The sequence below is a fragment of the Montipora capricornis genome, chromosome 10, assembly GCF_036669925.1.
Source record: "Montipora capricornis isolate CH-2021 chromosome 10, ASM3666992v2, whole genome shotgun sequence".
Classification (NCBI taxonomy): Eukaryota; Metazoa; Cnidaria; class Anthozoa; order Scleractinia; family Acroporidae; genus Montipora; species Montipora capricornis.
This window is the reverse complement of record NC_090892.1, coordinates 70,776,246-70,784,473: the sequence shown is the minus strand read 5'-3', so window position 1 is coordinate 70,784,473 and position 8,228 is coordinate 70,776,246. Positions and strand designations below refer to the sequence as shown.

Below are 8,228 nucleotides of genomic sequence, written 5' to 3'. Positions count from 1 at the left end.
TACGATCATGCAACTTGTTGCACGAAGCTTCCATCCAAATCGGAAGAGATTTGCCGTCGAAGGATGTTTTCCAACCGTCCAAATCAACATTTCCCATATTAACAACAACATTATGAGTTCAAGTCACGGTATTAGTGAAGAATAAAACAATTCCCGACAGCAAACATCGTGAGCGTAGTGGCCACCATCATTCAACCTCCTCACAGTGATGCGCGTGCTGCCTTTTGGGATACGGCATTAAAAATTTCTCCCCAGTCTCGCGCAATGACGTCACCAGATCACCTGGATGGGATTTGGCAATAGTGTTATTTACAGTCCTGAACATTCTAGAGAAAAAAAAGAATCGTTCCACTTTCCCCGACTCGAAAACGTTTGTAGTTGTGGTAAGTCCTTTGGAATATATTCGGAATCAACAAATCTCGAATCAAAAAAGAGCCGAATAGAACTTGATGCTTCCCACAATCGGGGAATCAGCCGAGCTTGACAGAGAAATTCGACCTTGTTCGCTGAACAGTGGTTTTAATCAAAGTTTTAATAGTGACACACTTCTAACAAAATGATAGTTGAATAGCTGCTGCTGGAGATATTAGTATGTTTTATATTGTACTGTTGCCGATTGCGCCTGATAACATGAAGGATTCGGATCTTTTTTGCGATTTTATCTCGAAATTCTTTGTTCCTTTTAATAGTTTGATCCGAGAAACCGTACCAACTGTCAAGCAGGATTTGCAGAAACACAGGAGCTCATGAGTTGAAGCGAGCAACTTCCATATTAAGCCTATGTCACGGCATTTTACAGACCTATCTATTTTAAGACTACCTATTCCAAGTTAGTTTCTTGTGATTGGTCTAGGGCGCCCACGGGAGTCTCATTCGCGGTAAATTCAATCCAAAAATAAATCGGTCTGTTGTTCGCTCCTCCACATGGGGTCCTGGAAATACTAGTAGCTTTGATTGCATGGATAAAGTCTGACTTCGCAGACATTCCAGCTAGAATCCTATTTTGTGTTGGTCGTCTCGCAACAACTTGCAGGTAATTTCCGGGAAAATCTGATTGGCTCACATTTATAGCATGACACAAGATAACATTACTCTTTACAGGTGGGCGGCAGACGACTCGTTAAGAAATTGAATTGTAGCAGGCGTCCCTTTTCGCGTTTTGTCTAAAAGAAAAGTACGCATGATCCCAGGTTACGTAGGGCTCTGTTTTGTTCAAATGGCAAACCAGTTTTCACTTGCCTTTGTTGCCTTCCTACATGGCTCGCGTGTAGATGTGTTGACTTCCCTTCTCGTGCTTCCGGAAAGTCATTGCTTTTGTCAACGGAAATTCTTCAGATTTGTTTACAGTTAATTAAGGTAGAATCTATGAATTTCATGTGAGGATGCCATTTGATATTTTTCCATGGGCTCTTGTCGTAGCTTTTACAGATGATTTCATTAGTTTTGAGCCTCGTGTTCCTTTTAAATGTTTCGAATTGAGAAAAGACTACTCCAGACTTCAAAAAGCTTGTTCCAGAATGCACATATTTTCTCTTGTTTGTTATACCACGAGATGTCAATGATGGCCACGGTGGTGATCAACACAGAAGGGCTTACACGCCTGGACATCTCTTGATAATTACACGATGTATAGTATTTTGCATCTCGTATCCCACCTTGGTTGCCTGAATTTCAGCCGCCTCCTCCGCTCGCCTCTGTCCCCAAGTGACCGTCTCACAGAGTGTCGGAAGAGGCGGCTGAAATTCAGGCTAACAAACCAGTTTGCCAGCAACACAAAAATTGAATAGTTTTGTCAGAGGAAGGAAGCCGTCAATTAAAAAAAATAAAAAATTAAAAAGGTAAACTCGTATTAACAGGTTGTTACATGTTAAGATAATCTTATCATTTGACGTGCTGCAGCTGCAATGCACTTGAAAATAAAGGACGCTTTCCACATCTCGTGATGACTCGTGATTCATCGCACACGCATGTATGGTTTGTTCGGTAACGTAAATAATTCTCTTTCAGAAACATCTTTTAATACTGCTGCAGCAGTACCCTCAGGGAAGACAGGGACTAAAGGTAAAAGTTGAATCACTATTTCATGTTCGTTTGTCTCTTGCTTTCACGTACTACAACCTTCAAATTGCTTAGTTTTTGGTTTTTGGACAACTGAAACACACTGATCACTGGAGGCTCGTCAAGGAGCTCCAAAATTTTTAAACCATGGAATCCATAAACATCAGGTTTTTGGTCCGGCGTTGCAAGGTAAGTTTCAGTAACCGGGGGTCGTGCATTCTTCCATTTTTCATTTCACGGTTTTCGATCCAAACCTGCCGGCCTTTCCATCGCCATCTCTAATCCACCTCTTAGTTACAAAAATGCCAAGAAAAGACTAACCTTGGAATGCGAAAAACCTGTTTTCTTAGTCCTGCGTACTAATTCGTTTTACGTTTCGTTCACACAGAATCTCAACTGATTCTAAATAGTACAAGTACTATAGAAAGGGAAAGATAACTTAAGTTCGTGGCAATGTTAAAATGTGAACTGTGTTTTCGGCTATTCATTTCTCGCAGATCACACGACTTGTGGTCATATGGTCATATGATTCTGGTGGTAATGCCATTCAGTTGATTCTTGATGTTAGTTACGCCTATATCCTCTTACAGAGAGCCGCGATGTCTGACTGACATATCGATTTGACCTCAATTACGAGGTGGACTTTTAGAGGAAATGGGGAAAATGGCGTTATAATGGTGGGACTATGCAAGTAAGCCAGGAGCCCAATGATGTCATAGGCTCCTGGTAAGCTTAATATTTCAACTTTTGAAACAGTTAATCCTTAAAGGATCTTATACTCGAAATAAACGGAGTGCCTTTTAATTAAGAGTTCACTGAAGGAACCATCGTGAGAGACAAACGTAGTGCCCATGAATTTCGGTAATCTTAGAAATGCTGAGAGCCAGTAGGAGCCCTTCGGATCATGGAAACAACAATCAGGATGAACCTGACGAAATACTCCTCTTTTCCTAGTTAGCAGTAAAGTCAAAATATTGATGAAAAAAACTCATTTTCTTCAGTGAATCGAACTCCTCCCCCTATGACTGAACTGCTGAGTTGCAACACAATAGAATGCGGCAAAAGGCTACAATGGAGCGAATTTTCTGTCAAGTCACTCCAAAAGATAAAAGGTTGGGGGGAGGGAGGGAGAGGAATTTGCAAACTGTAGTCAGCCGAGAAACGTCGCGGTGATTCACTGGTGGAACCAAAGAACTTGAGACAGGATCTCGCAGGAATTTTTGAGAAAATCAGTGTCAAGTGAAGTCATTCAACCACGTAAAGCAGTATTAATAAAACCTAGCCAGAACTTAATTAAGCAATACCAACTCAGAGACAACCATAGCCGGTGGACACTTCTTGAATCCCTTCAGATCCCTCAATGGAGCCGTTTAGAAGCTCGACTAAAAAGTAGGAAATTTGTCAAGCTGTTTTATATCTCTATTTTTTCCAACTTTGTTAATATTTGATTTATTCTTCTAGCATTTAAACATTAATACGAAATTTGTTCAGTGTACATTCCCATATGAATATATTGAGGTGGACTTCACATTCATAACAGAAAAATATGAAAATATGAAAATCGCCTGTTTTCACCTTTGACAGACAGGTTGAAATGTTGCATTTTCTTCATGCGGTTTTCAGAGGGTGAATAGCTTTTTTACTCTTTCTTTTCTTGGCTGTGAATATCCGATTCTTTGGTTAACGCAGATTTGTTTTTGAATGCGGCCCCTTTGAAAATTGATCACCATATTTTTAAAAATTCTGTTAATCGAGTTTAGATAAAAAAGTATTTAGCCCAAGTTTCCGGGCAAAAATGTCCAACTTTGCAAACATTTTTTACCAAAGCTTTTAACAGTTCAGGTTTGCTTGGCAAACAATATTGTTTACTTTAACCTTTGACTCAAACTGGAAAGTTCTTCTTATAGATAAGAATCGAAAAGTCACACCGACAATTAATGAATCACCTTTTGAACTTTAAAACGTACGCGTCAATTATTTTGCTTTTCAACGGTAGATTGAAAATAGCTTCCATTCATTTTAGAACTACTTATCTTTGTGCGTCAACAAGGTGGCATTTTAATGTTTTGCACAATATTTTCATCATTTAACAGGAAGTAAATACCGCCTTAGGCTGTTAGTCATCAATTTCAATGTTTCACTTCAATACAATGGCACGACATTTTCACCTTAGACTTTGTTTCGAGTAGATCAGGCTCTCCCTTTTCTTAAAATTTCGTTCATAGCAATTTAACAAACTTGAGTTCCCTATTTTAGGAACACCTTTCTCGTGTGTTTATTTCAGACAATGTTCTAAGCCAATCAAATTTAAGAACTGAAATATAATCTCAATTCTTCAATTTGATTGCGAGATTAAACACTGTTTCCTTTTAACTCCGCAAATGTTTGATAATTGAGATGTAATGAAGATCTCAGGATTCTTTTTTTTTACATTTTATGATGTGATGGGCACTCATCTCTCACTGTTAGTTGGACAATCCTCTTTTTGTCAATTTCTTCACTAATCGATGCTTTGCATTTGTAATTAGCTCGTTCCCTTAAGAGGAACCACACGTTGTCGATTTTTTTTTTTACTGTTTTGGAAACAGCGTTGCTTAGGAATGTTTCTATACACGGGCATACCTCGTTGGTTTTAGGATCCCAGCAATTTGGTTTACTTCTTTGTCGACTGGAAAGGAAACTGAAGACGGGAAAGGTATGGAATTGTGCTGTTATTCTATTTTGCTTTGCTGAGTCAACCTTCCTTATAACGAAGTTTGCTTGATCTTCTCGAACACATATCGGTGATCGGGCGCAAATTATCTGAATTTCAAACCTCCCTGCAACATGAAAGGCATCATTACCGCAGTTAAGGTTGGTGTTAAAGAAAACAGTTAAAGAACTCTAGTCTGAGTTGAACCTCGCGTTGAAATTAAACGTTTTGTATAAAAGAGAAAATGGCGTTAGCCGTTTAATTGAGGAAAAAGCGATGATAACGCGGCAGACGAGAGACATTTTTTGCGAGTTTGGAAGGAGAAGCGTTTTGCTTCTTAATTTGAATATTTATGAACAATACACCCAAACGAATGTTAATGCATTGTAGTTAAAAATTAATGCTTGAAAGGTTGCAACTCGAATAAAACGCAACCTAGTGAAGGCTCATTGACAATAAATTAAATAAGATTTTATCATTTTTAAATTATCAAAAAAATCTGCAATGGCTTTTTTAAATTTCCCCTGAAGAACAAACCTGCTGTTTTCATTCACTCTTTCATAAAGATCACTGTATGATGAGGTGTGATTACATGCTTTGCTTGCTCAATTGTTTCTGTTTTTCCACTTTGGCGGAGAAATGAAAAGAATACGAAGACACATTAATAGTTTTGGTAAAACTCTCAAGCATAGACTTGATTTTGTCTAACCAATAGTCTTTGTGAGCCCCGTTGCTTCCAATTAACACTTAAATAGTTTGTTTTTATTTTCCTCTTCGTTGTTTTTGCACTATAGAGGTGCTCAAAACCTTTTCTTAAGAAGCTCAAACTGGCTAAACCTTGGCAATTTTATTTCATCTCAATTTCTGCGTTCCTTTTCAGTTTGAACGCGGGAAAAGGGTAGTCATGGTGATTCAGGTATTTGCCAATTAAAACGACTGGCATACCACACATTGTAAACTGACTCACCGTATGTGCCCGTATAGACAATGTTCCAAAAGGCTGAGTGGTGACAATAGACTATATATAATCCTTCTTTTGTTTGAAAATTATAATCAATGAATTTTTCTCATTCCGCGCCTTTTAGAAACGATAATCAACTCAACTGACATTTCGTTGCAGCTTACGTGCGGAAACAAACCCCGTAACGCAGTCAAATTGGTTCACTTACTGTTCGCGACATTTTTCGGTAGCAAGGGCGCGCGGTTTCAGTATTACCTCCTTCCATACAAGACCATATAAAGGTTGTCGTGTAGCGTCTATGACACATGATTTTTGTTGCTCTTCGCATATAGGACAGTCCTGAAGGGGTAGTTGGGATTGATCTCTTTGGTGCTTCTACTTCCCCACCCCCCCCCCCCCTAGTAATCGCATGTTCCGTTTTGAAACATCTCATTTACTGTATACTGTATACAGATGCTCTACTGAATCATGATCATGTTGAAGTTCAAATAAGGCCTTATAATAACTACTGTAAAGAATAAGAGTTAAAAATACGAGCTTTCGCTGGTCATGGCAACATCAGGGGTAAGAAAATTGTCCTGCGTGGAGCTTATATACAAGTTAATTCATAAAAGTAATAAGACTGAGTGGAGTTCAAAAGCTTGTGATTACAGTTGAGCCCACGTTTCAGCGGTGTTCGTTTCAGAGCGTGCAGAAGCGAGGCTCGATAAAATGAGAAAAGAATAAGAGAGTTAACGCGCGAAATGCGAAAAAAAAAATAATGTGTTCCTACCCAGAATTAACGTTGTTTCTTTGAACTGCAAATCTTCTAATTCCTTTAGTGCGTTATTGATCGTATTGGTGACGGAGTCCACTGACTCACCTATACAAAAGGTGGTCGTGTCGTCAGCTTATATGTAGGGAGATGCAAAACTAACAGCCTCAAGTAGATCACCGATGTACCGTGGCCACCTAACAAAGTATATTACAAACTGTCCGCCAATCAGGATGTGTGAATTTGATTGACAGTCACGTGCACGTCTCCTTGCAAAATTCGCACAGTAATTGTTAGCTGAACACCGTTGCATGGGTTGTTGAGTTGACGTATTTACACGTAATTGTCAAATGTGAAGTTTGTTGGGTGGTTACATGGCCACCATTAGGCGCGTTGCGCTTTAATAAGTTAGCTTTCTCTTTATCATCAACAGCGAGACTCGTCATCACGTTTCAACGGACCGATTGGTTTTCGAGCTTTGGTCGCTCTAGACAGTAGATTCCAATAGGCGGAGGTGGTTTTAACTTCATAAAATTTCCTCTTAAAATAAGCTGATTTGGCCTTCCTAATGTCAGATGTTATTTCATTTCTTAGTTTTTTTGTAATCAGCCCACTTGTCAGGCTCTTTGGTTTCAAAGACTTTCTTAAATAATTTGAACCTTCGATTAATTTTATGCTTGATTTGTTTATTAATCCAAGGGGAGGAGACCCTTCGTGAATTTACAACTCTGTGCGTGTTGATCACAAACGCTACGGAACAATTGCTCCCAGGCCCACGGGGAATCATCTTTGTCTTCGAAAACTGTTAAAATGTGAAATGGTGTTCGCTCAACATGTCTTAAAATCTTTTTCATTAAGTTGATTAAAATTTCTGGTCAGGATAATTTTGGATGGAGGTCTTTTGCTGTTTAGCTTGAAAGTTGCGTAGATAAGGCAGTGATCTGATAAATCAAGCGGTAGTGCTCCACTCTTACTGACTAAGTTCACCTCAGTCGTCACAATCAAGTCAATCATATCTTTATTTACCCTCGGACTTTAGAGTAGCTTGGTGTAGCTAGAATCTCCGAGAAACCTCCCAACCATGATACACCACAAAGGATAGACCACAACACCGGGAATTACATGACCCAGCCTTTCGAATCCTTAAACCACACCAAATAATGTATTGGTGGTTTGCAACCAATCCCTAGAGAGACACATAACGCTGCTGCAATGCACAATTGCTGGTAGGCGAACAAAAGGAGCTAATGAGCTCAGGGAACTTTATCTGGGTCCAAGTGGCTTCAAGGTTGCCATTGATTGAATCCTTACAGTATATCACCTTGAAATGTTCAGAGTAGTATAAAATGCAACCTGCTCCTTTGCATTCTCGGCGGATGAATTTTAGTCCGTCACTCTGCAGACCATGATCTCAATGATAGTGAGAATATCAAATCCAAAAATCGTTTTTAGTACACGCAGTTCTTCGACTTTGTTACGTAGACTACAAATGTTTAAATGAGCGACCTTTTAGTCTTTTGGTGAGGTATTTATTTCCTGGGCAATTTCATGCAAATAATCACTGGTAGAATCGCATTGTGAAGTTTCGTTGTTAAGTGGATCCGTTCCTGCCATAGACGTGAAAGATTCTTCGGACAGAGAAGCAAATGGTAGTGCATTAAAATCGTAAGAACAGACAGGGCGTTACGTTTACACACCTGATGTGGTAGGTGAGATCACAGACCCTGCACTCGAGCAACTGAATCTGTGGTTTTTAAGCAATG

At 39.3% G+C, this 8,228-nt stretch overlaps 1 protein-coding gene across 4 annotated transcripts in view; it reads left to right on the top strand.

Annotated features, from left to right (window-relative positions):
* The first annotated feature begins 519 nt into the window (after positions 1-519).
* The window catches only part of LOC138021545 (visual pigment-like receptor peropsin), a 22,059-nt gene continuing 14,350 nt past the window's right edge, over positions 520-8,228 (top strand). Inside the window, exons 1-2 of one of the 4 annotated variants that reach the window (XM_068868443.1) lie at positions 520-1,033; positions 2,008-2,061. The gene's annotated coding sequence lies outside the window, so the exon portion shown is untranslated. Of the gene's footprint in view, positions 1,034-1,970; positions 2,062-2,084; positions 2,248-4,694; positions 4,754-8,228 lie in introns of those variants that run through there. The other 3 variants (XM_068868444.1, XM_068868442.1, XM_068868445.1) reach the window with 3 other exon arrangements.